The sequence below is a fragment of the Felis catus genome, chromosome B2 (genome assembly GCF_018350175.1).
Source record: "Felis catus isolate Fca126 chromosome B2, F.catus_Fca126_mat1.0, whole genome shotgun sequence".
In the NCBI taxonomy this organism is placed as follows: domain Eukaryota; kingdom Metazoa; phylum Chordata; class Mammalia; order Carnivora; family Felidae; genus Felis; species Felis catus.
Window position 1 is genome coordinate 44,442,028 of NC_058372.1, and position 17,743 is coordinate 44,459,770.

General features: G+C 45.8%; 1 protein-coding gene across 3 annotated transcripts in view; it reads right to left on the minus strand.

The window, feature by feature from the left end:
• Positions 1 to 16,065, minus strand: part of PLA2G7 (phospholipase A2 group VII) — a 39,892-nt gene extending 23,827 nt beyond the window's left edge. The window contains exon 1 of one of the 3 annotated variants that reach the window (XM_045057623.1): positions 15,903 to 16,065. The gene's annotated coding sequence lies outside the window, so the exon portion shown is untranslated. Of the gene's footprint in view, positions 1 to 15,597; positions 15,750 to 15,902 lie in introns of those variants that run through there. The other 2 variants (XM_023254043.2, XM_023254044.2) reach the window with 2 other exon arrangements.
• Positions 16,066 to 17,743: the final 1,678 nt, after the last annotated feature.

Genomic DNA, 17,743 nt, shown 5'->3' on the forward strand with positions numbered 1-17,743 from the left:
TAGCATCTCCCCTATAATTCTGGGGGAACTTTGTATTCACTGGCCTTCTCCCCCTCTGCAGGCTGCTGGTGCCCCCACAATGCCTGCGCACCTCTTATGATCTACAACCTGCCTCTTAAGACTTCTCAAATGTTCCACCTTTCAGCTCCTCACGTGGCTTCTCAGAGTGACAGCTCCCCAGTCTCGCAAGCTGCTAAAAGGTACTGGTGTGTTCATGGGGGCTTTCCTCATCAACTTCCAAAATAACAGCGCTTTCCTTTAGCCAAGCTCTCCCGGAGGCAATCTATCAAAGCCCCTGAAGATTTACTCCCAAGGAAAGAATCATAAGCTATTGGGAAGAAACGCTTTGGGGGAAAAAGGCTTTTCAAAGTCCTGCAAGTCAGATCCTGTGGTCAGTAATCCACTCTGGCTACCCCAGCACCCTCTGGCCTCCAAGCTTCAGGCAAGAGTGAGCGAGCTGTGCTCTACCATTCGGTACGGCACTGAAGAGACACTCTATAAACTAGGGGACTGAATTGTCCCGAGTATAGTTTGTGATGTAACTTTTGTGTGTGAAGGAGATAGGTAACAGACAATACTTAAGGGGTACAAACAGCTCTGTTCTTGGGATGCAACTTCTCATAATTAAAAAAAAATAAGAAAATCGGTTTTTTTTGAAACCATTTTTTTCTCTCTGTATTTGGGACAGTATCAGCCAGTACTCTCTCAGGAGGTTTAGTAGTGAAACAGGCAATCCTGGACAATAAGTCCTTTTAAAACTAAACTAGGGAGGGGTGCCTGGGCGGCTCGGTCCGTTGAGTGGCCGACTCTTGATTTCAGCTCAGGTCATGATCCCGGGGTCGTGGACTGGAGCCCCACCTTGGACTCTGTGCTTAGCATGGAGCCCACTTAAAATTCTCTGTCTTCCTCTGACCCTCTCCCCCAGCTCATGAGCACACTCTCTCGTTCTCTCAAATAAAAGAACAAACCAAACAAACTCGTGATGTTATGAAAAAAGCTAAAGAAGTAATAAGATAATAAGAAAGAGGATTTTGATACACATTTTTAAATGCATTTTAATCAGTTTTACATTTTCTTTTTTTTTTTTTTAAGATTTTATTTTTAGGTAATCTCTACACCCAGTGTGGGGCTCAAACTCACAACCCTGAGATCAAGAGCCACATGCTCTACAGACTGAGCCAGCCAGGTGCCCAGTTTTACATTTGCTTAAAACCTGAACGAGAACTCCCTGGCCCAGGAGAAGGACTTGCTGAAGCATGCTTCTGGAAGTCTCCAGGAATGCTCCTGATTAACATATCGTAGGCATCTGAGAAAAGACTTGGAGATTAGTTTTCCAGTGTCTCAACTTGTTGCCTTTGGTTTTGGTTTACGTGACTTTTCGCAGAAACTCTAAAGATAAACAAAGAAGTATGTTCACTGCAACTCAGTTCTCCTGAATATAAAACCTGATTACTGGTTAAGAAATTTTAAAAAGGATATGAGGTGTAAATGACTATCTTACCTACTTAGGTGAACATGAGCCCCACTCTGGGTAAAACAGGAGTCCTGCTTCAGGTGAGCCCCGCTTCTCTCTCTCTCTCTCTCTCTCTCTCTCTGCCCCTCCTGGGATTCTCTCTCTGTCCCTCGCTCACTTGCGCCTTCTCTCTCTCTCAAAAAAAAAAAAAAAAAAAAAAAAGTGGGCGAAGGAAAAGACAAGCCTATCTTATCGAGGAGATGGGGCAAAACCACATAGTCAATAAAGACCAGAGTTGAAAACCATCGATTTTAAGAGAAAGAACTTTAAGTATGAGCCCTCTTGCTAAGCAGGTAGGTTGATCTAACAGTAAACATAGGGTTGGGTGGTTGGTTTACGTTTACTAAGAGATGTGAATTCTTCAGTAATGTATTCAACTTGTGATATGCACGTGCCCTCACACTTGCCTTTCATCTTACTCTCCCTGTAGTCTAGTTGGGGATCTTTTGCCGAGATGCCCATACCTGTCCCTCCCCGCAGTGCCCACATATTTGTTCCTCCCAAATGGTGTGTACTTTCCCCCACAATGCACTGTGCCACAACAGCCTCTATGCCAGGTCATCCGTTGGCCCATCCCTCCACTCAAGCATTTCCTAAGCACCATCACTGTGCCCGGTCTTGAGAGCTAAATGGATGGCTGGCACCTATAAGCCAAACCCTATGATATATATATGTATATATATGTATATATATATATATATATACACATATATATACATATATACATACATATACATATACATATATATACACATATATACATATACATATATATACACATATATATACATATATATACACATGTATACATATATATACATGTATATATACATATATACATGTATATACATATATACATATATATACATATACATACATATATACATATATACATATATACATGTGTATATATGTATGTATATGTATATATATATAAGCACGCCAATCCCTATGAAGGGAAATCGTGTGGCAAGGGCTCCAAAGCTAGGAGAAAATTTCAGTTTTGATAAATTTATTTATAATATTTCAATCAAAAAGTCTATAAACGAATTATTCTAAAGTAATATATGCACAGGTTTTACGTGTGATTTTTGGCTTAGGATAGTCTTCATCTTGCATTACAGGTAGAGGACGGGGACGCTGTAGAATATTTGTAACACTTGTAGCTTCTAAAGGTCTTAACCCTCCTTTGGCTAAATGCAGAGGAGGCACAGAGAGAGTCAAGGATTTATTAAAATGCAATTTGGAGTATGAGATGTTTTGATAAAAGTGGGTTCGGTGCAGACACCAAGGAGGATGGTCAATTTCAGGGGGTGGGCATGCCAGGAGGTGTGGAAAGTCCTAGAAGAGGAGGTCACGCTGGAGCTGAGGCTCCCAAGAGAAGGACGCCTTAGCGGACTGGCCGGGGTTGATGAGGAGACGGAAGGCATGCCCCAGAGGAGGCTGTAAGTGAAGGCACTGTGGGGATGCAGCCTGGGAATCGGTGAGGCGTAGAGGGTGGTAGGAGACTGGAGGCAAGCGCAGGGGCCAGAGCACAGAGACCCTTACAACAGTGCATCTCAGGGGGGACTTTTGTCCTGCACGTAGTGATACTTCCCGCTGCGCCCAGCAGTGAGGGCCTTTCAACCAGCAGGTGACCAATGAAGATGTGCTGAATTAACACAGGAATGACTTGGGCAGTGCACAGTGCTGTCTGTGGGTGTCCTTAGCCCAGTGATGTGTGTATGCATGTGCACGTGTGTGTGTTTGGGGTTTACAGGGGATGTAAAGTGCAGGGCTCTGGGGCTTCAGCACAGCCACGGAGCACAGCTGTGTCCCCAGGCCACAGTTCAGTCTACGACTCATGTCCCCGTGATGTCATGGCAGCCCCTTGACCCTTTAGCTCATTTCTTCCTGCTAGGTGAAAATCGTGGCTCCCTTAAATGATGCACTCTCCTTCTCCCTGCCCTCCTGTTCCCTACAACTCAAGATGTGAAAGCTTCCCCAAGGAAAACGGAAACCCCAGGAGGACACTCCCTCCGGAGCCTTTCTCTCCGCCTTCGATTCAATTCCAGACCACGGCTCACCGCCCCCCCCCCGCCCCCCCCGCAGTCCCAGGCTGTGGCCCCACACCTCCTCATCAAGGGGATCTGAGCTCCTTAACGGTAACATCCGCTCCCCCAGTGCCTCCTCAGCACCCCAAAACCATGCTCACTCTATCCCATTACGTTGCAGTTAATTCGTGTGTCACTTTGTCACATTTAAAAATCGTGTCCATTTTCTTACCCCAAATTGACTGAAGCTGCTCCTGAAAAAGATCCAGTATCCTTCACCTTTTCAAATTTCGCCGTTTTATGGACCTTCACAATACATTCTTTTGGTTTCTAATCCATTTCTCCAGCTTTATTTCTTACATGAGCTGTTTTGTTGCTTCACGTGATTTTATTATAAGCAACTACCAATCCTCTCTGGAGGTATTACCCATTTTAGATCAATATGACCAAACAGTTCCCATATTATTAAAATGAAAAGCGCCAAAAAAAAAAAAAAAAAAAAAAAAAAAAAGAAAAGAAAGAAAAGAAAAGTGCTTCTTGCTTTTCTGAACAAAGGGCTACTATCACCGGCTACAAGTCCCTGGCTTTCTCAAACACTGGCTTCTTTTATCTTCTGATGGCCATTGAGATGTCTGAGAAGAGGACTAGGGAGGCCTCTGAATCCAAACAGAGGGATAATTCATAAGAAGTCTGTTAGCTGTCATGGTTCCCCTTCCACAGAAAAGTACCTTTTTCCTAACCACGGGCTTTGAGTTAGCTAGAAATGTATTTACATCTGAAAACGAGGGCTCTGAACAGTCTAATATTGACTTTGGACATTTACAACTGGAGAATCCAAGGCGACAGTGCTAAAACGTTTGATCCTGCAACCTTACTAATCATAATGTTTGAGGATTCGTTACTAACGGCGACAGCCAATACAAAATCTTCATTGAGAAAGAGGTACCTGGCCAGGCAGAGCAGTAACTGGTAAGCCAAAGGCTGGAGAACACAGGATTTACCTTTTTCTTTAACACTGTGAAATTTACCAAAGCAAAGTCAGCAGTTCTAGCGGGAGTATAAATAGGTACTCTGACTTTTGGAAGGCGATTTGGCAAGCTTTAAGTTGTCCATATCCTTGGACCTTTTCACTTCATTCCTGAGATCAGCACACACGAAAAAAATCTTATTCACAGGGAAGGAAAAGCCTAAAAATATAATGCACTGTGGTGTTCATTCCAGTTCCATTTATGAGAGCCAACCCACACATACACACATGGAAACCCTACGGATTTCAAGCAATATGAGAATATCATCAATGGGATTTTATTCAGTTACTAACAACATATCTACAAAATAATTCATTATGACTTAGGAAACTCTTTACAATGCAATTTTGATTGAAAAAAAAATAAAATGATGCTGTGTAAAAATTCACACTAAAAAGACTATTGATATAATAAGGGTGATAGAATTATGTGATTTTCCCATGAAGTTTCATATTTTCTTTTACAATAAAACATAATGCTTTATTGTTAACAATTGAATTTTTTTCTAAAATTGATTTGTTTATTTTGGAGAGAGAGAGAGAGAGAGAGAGAGAGAGTGAGCAAGTGAGAGAGGGGCAGAGAGAGAGGAAGAGAGAGAGAATCCCAGGCAGGCTCCGAGACGCCAGCCCAGAGCCCAACGGGGGCTTGAACTCACGAACGGTGAGGTCATGACCTGAGCTGAAATCAAAAGTCGGACGCTTAACCAACTGAGCCATCCGGGTGCCCCCTAACAAATCATTTTAAAAGAATATTTAGTAGAGTTGGTATGACCATGAAAAGTGTTTACGTTTAATATTAAGTAAACTGTTATGTGGAGAATAAAAAGGATTACCCACAATTTCAGATACATAAAAGAGGAAGAAGGAGTGCGGGGGAGTGGGGGGGGGGGGGGGAGGACGGCGGGACAAGAAGAAGACCCAAAATCAATAAAAGAAATAACAAACATTTACAAAGTTTACCTTCTTGGAAGAGTTTTGTATAGGTAAAAACTGAAGGTAATTTTCTATCCTTTCTACTTTTCCCTTGGCCCAGATCTTAAATCAATGAGAACATTTACTTTTAAAAAAAAATCACTACTTTTTAAAATAATAAAACCTGAGAAGCATTTTCTTCAATTTTGACGCCCTAACCATGACATAAAATGCCATGCTGATAGATCAAGAAGACCCTTTAAAGAGAGCTCAAAGAACATCTTCTTTCTAAATCCATCTAAAAGTTAATACCTTCTTGGGGCGCCTGGCTGGCTCAGTTGGTTGAGCATGCCTCTTGATCTCAGGGTCATGACTCCAAGCCCCACGGTACAGAGATTACTTAAAAAAAAAAAAAAAAGTTGATACTGTCTTTTCTCCTGTACTTCCGTCTGTCCCTCAAGCCACAGTCCCCTACTTGCCCTTCTAATCTCAGCTGAGATCTCTATATAACGCCGTGACCTCTGCTAACCCTCTGTTCCCCTATCGGTCACTAGTAAACTCTTATCAGGCATCATTTCCGTTTCTGAAACAAAAGACAAACCAAAATAGTAAGCAAGATGTCCACTCTTGAGTCCAGGATTTATGTCCAGAGCTGATAGGTAAACCTGTGTAAATCCCAATCCTGGTGAGAGATTAGAGCATGGGCCTTAACTCTACTGTTCTTGGTAAAGAGAAAAGAAATGGTTCTTTCACAAGTGCCAGTACTCTGTTCCTCAGATTCTTTCTGATGAACTTCTGGAATGGGGGTATAAGGCAGACAGAATAGCGACACTCCCCAAATTCCACATCTTAATCCCCAGAACACATAAATATGTTTTCACGTGGGGAAAGGGAATCACGGTTACAGATGGAATTAAGGTGGCTAATCCGTTGACTTTAAAATAGATTATCCTGGGGGTGCCTGAGTGGCTCAGTCGGCTAAGCGTCCAACTTCGGCTCAGGTCATGATCTTACTGTTCACGGGTTCGAGCCCCGCATTGGGCTCCATGTTGACAGCTCGGAGCCTGGAGCCTACTTCAGGTTTGTGTCTCCCTCTCTCTCTGCCCCTCCCCTGCTCACATTCTGTCTCTCTCACAAAAATAAATAAACATGAAAAAAACAGATTATTCTGGGGACGCCTGGGTGGCTCAGTCGGTTGAGCGTCCGACTTCGGCTCAGGTCATGATCTTGCGGTTTGTGAGTTCGAGCCCCACGTCGGGCTCTGGGCTGACAGCTCGGAGCCTGGAGCCTGCTTCAGATTCTGTGTCTCCTCCTCTCTCTGCCCCTCCCGTGCTCATGCTCTGTCTCTCTCTGTCTCTCAATAATAAATAAATGTTAAGAAAAAAAATTAAAAAAAATAGATTATTCTGGATTATCCAGGTGGGCCCAATGTAATCATGTGTCTTTAAAAGTGAAGAGGGGGGCGCCTGGGTGGCACAGTCGGTTGAGCGTCCGACTTCAGCCAGGTCACGATCTCGAGGTCTGTGAGTTCAAGCCCCGCGTCGGGCCCTGGGCTGATGGCTCAGAGCCTGGAGCCTGTTTCCGATTCTGTGTCTCCCTCTCTCTCTGCCCCTCCCCCGTTCATGCTCTGTCTCTCTCTGTCCCAAAAATAAATAAACGTTGAAAAAAAAATTAAAAAAAAAAATAAAAGTGAAGAGGGAGGGTGGCCAAAGAGGGCTTTGTGTCTCGAGACCAGACACTGTGCTGTGCGGTCCTTGGGTGCAAGCCAAGAACCCTGGGTTCAACACAGCGAAGTCCCCAGTCCCTGGCAGTCCCTCGAGGCTCTCCGAGTGCCTCTGCGGATGCCTGAGACACACACGCAAGGTGACCACCGCAGTGGGTGTGGATGCATCCGACAAGATGATGACCCAAATCCTAGTGGTGCTCCTGGTTTGTGGCTCCCTCAGTCCCATCCCCAACGAGCAGCGGCGTCTGTCTGAGGTGGCCAGAGACTGCCAATGCCAAATGAGCAGGTCAGTTGCGGGGGGGCCAGGTCCAACGGAAGAACCAGTAGGACTGGGCCTCCTTGGGCTTTGCTGACGGTTGTCATCATTGCCATTATTGACACTGCTCAGTTTATGAACTCACGGCATAACTGGGGCCGTACGTTTCCTCCATCATATTTGAAGAGCTGACGCCCCGTAGCCCCATGACATGTGTACAAGTCATACCCCCGGCCATAGTTGAACACTTCTCAGTGTCCACCACCCACTGACATCTCCCGTTGCCCATGAATGCCAAAAAGACCTTGGGCACTTTATGGGGCGCCTGGCTGGCTCAATCAGTAGAGCTTGATCTCGGGGTTGTGAGTTTGAGCCCCACACCGGGTGTAGATTACCAATAAATAAGTAAGTAAGAAAATAATAAAATAAAATAAAATAAAATAAAATAAAATAAAATAAGAAAGATGCTGAGAACTTTCTAGAAACTGCATCTCAGGGCATTCTTTCTGGTATTCCCAGGAAGCATCTACCTACATAGCCAGATGAATGGGTAGCATGTGCCTCTAAGAACTCTTGTGATTCTTCAGTGGGAAAGCAAATATGCTGTAATGGGAATTTCGGCATTATCTCCTTTGAAAGACTAGATGTTAGACAAGTACAAATTAACCATCTGGCCCGTGGGGCGTTTCCAGTACAGGTGGTATGGCTTTGCTAGACATATTTAATCAGCTGGGAATAGTTAATCTCGAAATACTTCATCTCTTTGACTTCCCAGTTTATCTTTAAGAGAATAAGACGGCGTTTGGGATCTGAAAAAATAAATAAATAAAAGTGGAACAGGCGGGAAGAAGAGGAAGTCAGAGTGATGAGATGTGAGAAGAACTTAACCCACAATTGGTGGCTTTGAAGATGGAGGAAGGGAGTCATGAGACAAGGAATACGGGCAGCGTCTAGAGTCTGGAAAAGGCAAGGAGACGAATTCTCCCCTAGAGCCTCCAGAAAGGAATGAAACCCTAAAGACACCTTGAGGTTAGCCCAGGGAAGTCGTGTTAGACTTCCGACCGATGGAACATTAGGGTAATAAAGTTGGGTTGCTTTAAACCAATAAATTTGTGATAAATCATTACAGCAGCAATAGAAAACTCACAGAGCACATAAAGCTACAGAATGAAAGCAGAGAACAAATATAGGCTGATTCACTTTCAACTAAAGTTGAAAAATAAAAAGTGCTTTAAATATCTCAAAATTGACCCAACATCAAACTGAATGATTGAAGAAGATAAAATCTTCTGCTTTGGATCTTTTACAATAGGATGAAGGCAGGAGACTGTCAATTTTCCAGCCCTGATTTCTACGCAATCTAGTACTTTTTTTTTTATGTTTATTTATTTTTGAGAGAGAGAGAGAGAGAGAGAGAGACAGCACCAGTGGGGGAGGGGCAGAGAGAGAGAGAGAGAGAGAGAGAGAGAGAGGGAGACACAGAATCTGTACTAGACTCCAGGCTCTGAGCTATCAGCACAGAGCCTGATGCAGGGCTCAAACTTAAGGACTGCAAGATCATGACCTGAGCCGGAGTGAGATACTCCTCACTCACAGCGTGGAGCCTGCTAGGAATTCTCTCCCTCCCTCTCTCTCTCTGCCCCTCCCCCACTCACTTTCTCCAAATAAATAATAAACTTTTGAAAAATATAGGGGGAGGGGCACCTGGGTGGCTCAGTCGGTTAAGCGTCCAACTTTGGCCCAGGTCATGATCTCAAGGTCCATGGGTTCAAGCCCCACTTTGGGCATTGTGCTGACAGCTCTGAGCCTGGAGCCTGCTTCAGATTCTGTCTCTCTCTCTCTCTCTCTCTCTCTCTGCCCCCCCCCCACTCATGCTCTGTCTCTCCCCATCTCTCAAAAATGAATAAGCATTAAAAAAAATTTTTTTTAATATATAGGGGGTGCCTGAATGGCGTAGTCAGTTAAGCATCTGACTTCAGCTCAGGTCATGATCTCATGGTTCATGGGTTGGAGCCCGTGTCGGGGTTGAACCATATATATATATGGTCCAAAAGGTCAGTAATGCTGTGGTTGAGAACCCTGGTCTAAAGGCAGACTGGAGAAACTATATCCTTGTTTAATAAGGAAGATATTTCTTTCATTCTGAAACCGGCTAGAGGAAGGTGGATGCCTCATCAACACAAGGAAGAACTTTTTAATGATCAGGCTGTTTGTGACGTATACCTTACAGTGTGGAGAGAGTCCTCTGTCATGAGAAGGGTTCAAGCATTGCTAACTGGCCCTCTGTCAGGGACACTGGAAAAGGGATCGATGCATTGTTCTGGCTGGACTCTGAGGTTCCATCTTCTTCTAAGATATAGGACTCCTTTTAAAAGCATCAGCAAAAGGGCATCTGGGTGGCTCAGGCGGTTAAGCATCTGACGTCAGCTCAGGTCATGATCTTGGGGTTTGTCAGCTCGAGCCCTGCGTCGGGCTCTGTGTTGACAGTTCAGAGCCTGGAGCCTGCTTCAGATCCTATGTCCCCTCTCTCTGTGGCCCTCCCCTGCTCACACTCTATCTCTCTCTCAAAAATAAATAAACATTAGAAAATTTTTTTAAAAAAACTTAAAAATAATAAAAATAAAAATAAAAGCGTCAGTAAAAAGTTCTTGCCTCAGACTTGCTAGTACTGAAACTCAAAAAGAAAAAAGATAGTACCTAATCTATTAATATCATTTTTGCTCTGCCGTTTTAGCTAAGGGAATCAACACTTCATCTGGACATTGTCTCAAATGAATGCAGGACTCTCAAGGGACTTCTGCAAAGTCTCTAAAGCCTCTTGGGCACAGCAGACACAACTCTTGTGTAATCATTTCACAACCCAAGAAAACCGATAGATTCCAAAAAGCAAGATAAGAGGCAGTTCCCTATTGTGCGAGTAATTTAATACAACACACGCTCATAAGCGTAAGCACTGAACAGCTGCAAACAAAACGCGATGAACTGATGCTACTCACACGTTGAAAATGTGCACTCACCTGCATCTGGTTTCCAAACGTTTGGTGCCCTACATGGCTTCCAGGCCACAAATATTAACAGTTACCTAAGATCGCTGGACAGTTTGCGGCTGCACTGGAAGCATATCGGTATATTCCACCCTGGTTAAACCCCCCCTCACTGAACTGGTCAGGTTTTGAGGACTTCAACAAATGACAGTTTATGCAGAAGGACGATCGATGAACAATAACCAGACTGATAAGGGAACAAGGCAACAAATCAAAAGAAGAGCTGTTCAAAGCACCAGGGATGTTTACTCTGGGGGAGACACGGATGTCACATGGCTGCCACAGTTCCATGGAAAGAGGACATGTTGTATATACACCCAGACTGGAGAACTCTGTATCAGCAGCCTTTCAACAGTTACCATGTTCAATCAGAGGAGCAATGTAAATGCAGGTCTGGGGACTCCTAGCAAAGACACTGAAAAGGGGACTGCTGCGTTGGCTAGAGGTAGAAATGGGATGCACAGGCTGGGCTAGGTAACCCTAAACCTGAGGTTTAAGATCAGAAGTCTGCAAGGGCCAGCCAGGTAACTCAGATGAGCTAAACGGGACGTGCGTGAAAGAAAAAAACAGTGGTGGGGTCAGGGGCAAACAAGACCAGCTGAAAAGGAACACCACCACCCTGTTCCAGTTGATTGCTGTTATGTAAGGTTGATAGCTCCATGGTACTAGATCTTCTTCTTTCCAAGAAAAGCCGGGAAACCGTATTTGTATGTACAATCTACTGACTCTATTGATTTTTAAAGGATAGCGGCTAATTCAACATTTCAAAACACTACAGAAGTCAAAGAGAATAATTAGTCGTCTCTAGGAGAAACTATAATCTCTCCCTCAAAGATGCCCCCATTACTCCCAACCCCAAGGGGAGATACAGATCCCACAATTATTGTCATATTTTGTCTGCAGTTTGAATCACCAGACTGGCCACTTCAAGCTAAAATCAGATGCCCCAGCCAATAAATAATTCATGGGGTCTGGGGCACCTGGGTGGCTCAGTCGGTTGAGTGTTCGACTTCGGCTCAGGTCATGATCTCCCGGTTTGTGAGTTCAAGCCCCACGTCCGGCTCTGTGCTGACAGCTCGGAGCCTGGAGCCTGCTTCCGATTCTGTGTCTCCCTCTCTCTCTGCCCCTCTCCTGCTCGTGCTCTGTCTCTCTCTCTCAAAAATAAATAGACATTAAAAAAATAATTAATGGGGTCTGGCAAATGAAGATAAATGACAGCCCATTCCCAGAGCAGAACCCTCCACTGCACACAGTGTAAATGAGGAAGGACTTCTATTTCCTTGTAAACAGATACATCTCCTCTTAGTATGTTGCATGTCAAAATGAGGCAGGAAAGAGAAATAGCGTTGCCTCATTGTGGCAGTTAGTTGTCCCGTCCCTGAGACCGTCATCCCTACCCCAGTTGGTAAACAACTTTGAAACTCCTCCCTGGCCCTCTAATATTTAGTCAGTGATCAATCAGGGAAAGTTCAAGAGTCCCCTCTGAGAGAGAATGCTTCACTAAGGGAAGCAATTCCTATTCAACTCTGGATCACAGCCCTCTCCGGAAATTCTGCTGCCACGAATAGACTTTCAATTATCAACAGACCTTTGCACTCAGATCTCTGCATACAGCCCTATCCAGGACAAAAGGAAATCTGCTAACTTCCTTGTGAACTGTTTTCAGATTCAAATACTCTGTTTTGAACTTTACCCGATCACATTCGACTCCTCACTCGCATCCTTTTACTCCACTCTGAGATGGCGCGTTTAGTTGGTAACTCTTAGTTGAGATATTCCAATCTTCTGAGCAGATCAAAGTATTTTTTATGTGCAATACACATAATTTATTGTAACGAGTAAAGTAAGTGAAAAGAATGAAATCTATGGCAAACGTTTTGAAAACGAAGCACAGAAAATTCCAAGTAACGCGGCATTAGCAAATAATGCCAGTAATAAAGTCTTACCTCACCCTTAAGAGCATGATCAATCGCTAGCTTATTTATTTTTACAAGCTAAGTGGACCAGGCGTAGCAATGGCATCCCCACCAAGTAGAAGGGAAGTTTGAGAGAAAAACATTAAGGAACTTCCTACTCTGCTTCCCCAAACAGCTCCTGCCCACCTACGGCTACCGTCATCTCCTAGGTCACCATAAAAAGCCTGGGGCTAGTCTCCTTCTTGCCCTTCTTCCCCTACAATCCATTCTTCACAAGGCACCGAGAGTAACTTCTGAGGAAACGTTGTCTATTATGGCACGCCCCTGCTTTCGGTTTACCACTGCCCTTGAAGTCCAGACAGTGTGCCCGAGCCCAAGAGGCTCTGCATGACCTGGCCCCTGGCCCTCAACCTGACTCTCTTCCCTCACCCTGTTCCAGCCACGCTGCCCTCCGACTATGTCTGGAACACACTGAGCTCGCGGTCAGAGCTGTGTGATTGCGGTTCCTTCACCAGAACAATCTGTCAATGCTCTGGGAGCTCATCTCAAGGCCATCTCTCAGAAAAATCTCTCCTTAAAACCCAATCTAAGAAGCTGGGCCTCTCCCACCATCTCTGTCTCTGTCTCTCTCTCTGTGTCTTCCTCCCTCCTTCTTTCTCTCTTCCTCTCACACACACACTCATCACAGTACTCTACCATAGCACTCTGTTGCCTTTGCTTTAAAACACCTAGTGATATGGGGCACCTGGGTGGCTCGTCGGTTAAGTCTCTGACTTCGGCTCAGGTCATGATCTCAGTCTGTGGGTTCGAGCCCCGCATCGGGCTCTGTGCTGACAGCTCAGAGCCTGGAGCCTGCTTCCGATTCTGTGTCTCCCTCTCTCTCTGGCCCTCCCCTGCTCATGTTCTGTCTCTCTCTGTCGCAAAAATAAATAAAAACATTAAAAAAAATTAAAAAAAAAAACACCTAGTGGTATCTGAATTTACCTTGCTCATCCCTCGATTCTAGAAAGTGAACTCTCTAAGAACAGAGACCACATCTGTCTTATTCACTCAGTGCCAGGCACATTATTATTACTCAGTGCCAGGCACATAGTAGGTGCTCAATAAATATTTCTTGACGTCAATGAAGGAATGCACAAACTTGTATGAGGAATCAACTAGCCCATTGAATCCAATCTGTATTGATTCTTACAGCTGATTTTTTTCTTTCTCAACTAAGTTTCTTTTTTTAAAAAAACGACAAGCCCATATATATCAGACTGTTTCGATTAGTGTGTTATGAGTCATACCTGTAAAATGGAGCAAAGTGACAGTGAAGGTACATAATAAGTGCCTGGCTTCATAGAGAGAGGCCGTAAGAATCTGCTGCCCGTCCCTTCAAAACACAAAGGTTCCTCAGAATTCTGGTACAATGCAGTTTTAGAACCAGACATTCCCCTTCAATTGCCCTTCACTCAATACTTTCTCTTCAATGCTTCACTTCCATGTAAGTTTCTCAATACCTCCAGAGGTCAGTCTAGCCAATAACCATGGATCTTGGGGGAAAAAAAGAAGGTTCATCAATCTTCAGATGAATCAAAGTACAAATAACCTGATGATCACCTTCCTTTCCAGGAAATAATCCGTTTTCTGGGGTGTCACTGAAAGGAATACAGATTCCTAAGCTCCGGTGACATTCCCAAGGGTTCCACTCGTGTTGCTCAGGTTCCTGGTCAGCACTTGTCTCAATGCTCTACGATGAGACTCTCAAACAGTATGGTAAAACCTAACTGGGTAGGGAAGGCGTACTCCTCGCTACTGAAGTTCAAAGGGCACAGACATACAATGGACAGGAAATGAGGAACCAGCTGTCCAGGGCTCTCTTTACAGGAAAGCCTTGGGGTGCTGGGCAAACCCCTTCGACACCTCGGAAAGGATTTCTCTCCTGTAAAATGAGTGGCTGACCCAGATTAATATCCCTCACAATTCATAGTGTCCGCCTTGAGTACAAAGGGTCCCGTTCAACGAAGAGCATCACCATGCCATCCACGGCGGCAACCCCTGCCCGAATGTCTGGGGAAGGGAGAGAACCTACAGTGCCCACACGCAATGAGTGGACGCTGGGAAATCCAAGGAGGTAGGTTCTCACCAGCTTCTAGGGGACCACGAGAATTCCCTCCCTGAGGAGGTCTGTGGGGTGCTAGCAGCTCACCAGTCCCTTGTGGTGGCCAATACTTAATGCCCTGGTCTCTTGAGTTCAAGGGGAGCCCAAGATTTGGTCCTGAGCCTTTTGGGATTGTCAACACTTTAAGGGATACGCTTCCCAGCTCCTACTCCCATACCAGTCTCCCAGCTCAGGATTCTCGCCTGGGTCAAAGGTAATTTGCACAAGTCTGATTTGTTCACACAAATCTCTCCCAAACCTGAGCTCACGTGTCCTTCAAAAATGGTGAGCTCCCCTTTATGAACCCTACACACCTCTCCCTCCTCCTGCCTCATCACCTCTGCAGCAGCCGCAAGAACCAAAGACCTGAATGAAAGCCTGACCTTTTCCTTCTCTGGGGCTAGAAACTTCTACCAGAAGCTCCAGAGTATGATGGGAGGAGAATGCTCTCTGCTGTCTGGTTTTGTGTGGCTTTCTACAAGCAAGCTTCCCCTTTACTCTGGGTAGAACCGGGGTGATGGTGTCTGAAGGGGGGGGGAGGGTGCGGCGGGGGGAGGCGTGGGACCCCCGGAGCCTGTGAGCAAAGCAAAGGTAGTGCTTTTTATTACCCTAGTGGTACGGCAGCGACTCGGAACTGGGCTCTGGAAAACGCCACAAGCCCCAAAGAGAAGTGTCCGTTTTGTCCCAGCACAGGAGACCTAGAGATGAGAAACCTCCCCGTGTTCCCTGATTCCCTCTGGGCACCGAATTCTTAGGTTAGGAGGGTTGCCTCCTCGGGGGGGGGGGGGGGGGCCGGCGTGGGAGAACTGGGCTCCAATTCCGTGACCCTCCCCGCAAAGATCCCAGCGCGCTGTCGCCAGGCGATAGGGACGGCGAGCCGACCCCGGGCAGGACGCGGCGCGGCTCCCCCCCTCCCCCCCACCCTCCAGACGCCAGTGGCCGTGGCCGCTCCGGGATCGCCGGCCTCCCGCGCCGGGGCCCGCGAGGGTCCGGCACGAGCCCGGCGCTACCCGCGTTCGCTCCTCACCCGGGCGCTGCGGTGAGCTGCTCGTCTGAACCAGGAGCCCTGGACCGCTCCTCGCCGCCAGCGCTGCAGTTCCCCCGGGGCGCGCGGCGGGCGGGTGGGCTGCGCGCCGGTTTTGCCCTCGGTCCGCCCGGGTGGGGGGTGGGGAGGGACGGGGCGGAGCGTGTGGCCGCCGGCCTCCCGTAGGCAGACGCGCGTGGGAAGCCAGCGCGCTCGGGCGCACCCAGCACCCTCCCCGCGGCCCCGGGGTCCCGCACCCCGCACCCGCTGGATAACGCAACACGCCCCGGGGACGGACCCAAACATGCCTCGGGTGGGTGCTGTGCCGCCCAATTTCTGTTCCCAGACTCCGTCCTGATCAGATCTGCTCCCTGCTGCACTCTGCATCCAGCCAACCTTGTCTGTCCTGGTCACTTTCCAGGCACTCTGCTTCCATCTGTAATCCCAAATAGCCTGCGCCTTCCTCATTTCCCGACCCTTGTGCGTTCGACTCCGACTTGGACACACGTGGGCTGCGCTCAGGTTTGGAAAGCCTGCCACTGTGTCGGTTTCATTTCTGCGTGGAGATGCGGGGGAGGGCCATCAGAAGAGCATTTATGACGGGAAACGTAAGAAGGGCCAATCTCGTAGCTCAATTTAACGCAATTTTTTGGGGTTTAGCTGACATTTCCTCCGTTTCCCAATGCCTTCTCCTCAATCTGCTTTCTAATGAAAACATACTCATTTAAAACTTCATTTAGAGACTCGGGGAAAATAGTTTGAAATTCCTGCGTGGCGTTATTAAAGTTCTGTGGGTTTAAAATAGTGATTTTTGGTTTTGGGTGAGGTGACCGAATGACTCTGGGCACAATTTTGTTTTGCTTTGTTTTGTTTTTTCCCTTAAATCCCTTCTGCTTCTCAGTTTCCTCACCAGTAAAATGGAGATAATCAAAACACATCAGTCGACGGCCTCTTGGAAGAATGAAATGCCTGTGCATGTGAAATGCAAGGACAGAGCAGTCACCTGGGAAACAGTCACACTGTTATCTCATATCAGTATCTTTAAAGAAGCAGGCACTTATTTAAACCTAACAGTAGATGAAAATTTAAATAAAACTTGATCAGCTTAACGACATTTTCCTGTACTTCCTGGGCTGACCTCCTGTGAGGCAAACTGTCCCAGAATATTCATGGAAAAGGGTACATGTGCCCTAGGTAAGAGATCTCTAAGGACCTCAAGACCTGATGAAGAAGCTGGAAATTCAGCATCACACCTAAAAATGTGGTGGGCTTTGAAAGCGGGTCTGGAAGGCGAGTATGAAATATTGTATTTATTTCTTTCAGTGCCAGACAGCTCTATGCTTTTCCCATCATAATAAGATCAGATTCTCTGATGGGATGACAGTGGTTGGCATCTTATAGGTTAGTGCCCTGAGAAAATACCCAGTGTAGGGTTGCCAGATTTAGCAAAAAAACAAAAAACAAAAAATAAAAACAGGATACCCAGTTAAATGGAATTTCAGATTAACAACAAAAGCTAAAAAGCTTTATATATATGTATAAGTAGGTTCCATGGGACTTGGAAACAAACGAGCAGAGAAAGGGAATCCCAAGACGACAGCTAGGCCTAGCCTGGAAGCCAACCCATCCTGATGAAAATAATAAGCTAGAGGAGAAAATGGGATTCAATAAAACTGAAGATATGATTGGGAACTTGGAAACCCCTGAAGCTCTTAGCTGGTGACAGAATGCAAAAAAAAAAAAAAAAAAAAAAAAAAAAAAAATTAACAGATTGTGGGGGGAATAAGCTTAGAAATTCCCTGGCTTACACCAATGGGTTACCAAGGCATAAATAAATACAAAGCCATAGGATACCCACACACTGAGCTCACAAGATTAGGAGAATAAGGATAGAGAAAGGGGGCTTAGGCCCCCAGAATGGGGGGGGGGGAGCGGTGCAGAGCCCCCAGGATAGAGAGGGAGGGGCAAAGGCCCCAAAATAAGGGCACAAAGGTGCCCAATACATAGGTATATGAAATAAACAAGATTAGGTATTCAGGGTGGAAGCACCCCCCCCCCCCAATTTAGTACTATAGCATCAGGAAGATGCTATCTTAGTACTTAGATATTAGTACTATCTTTACAGGAAGAAAGGACCAAGTTAGGTAAA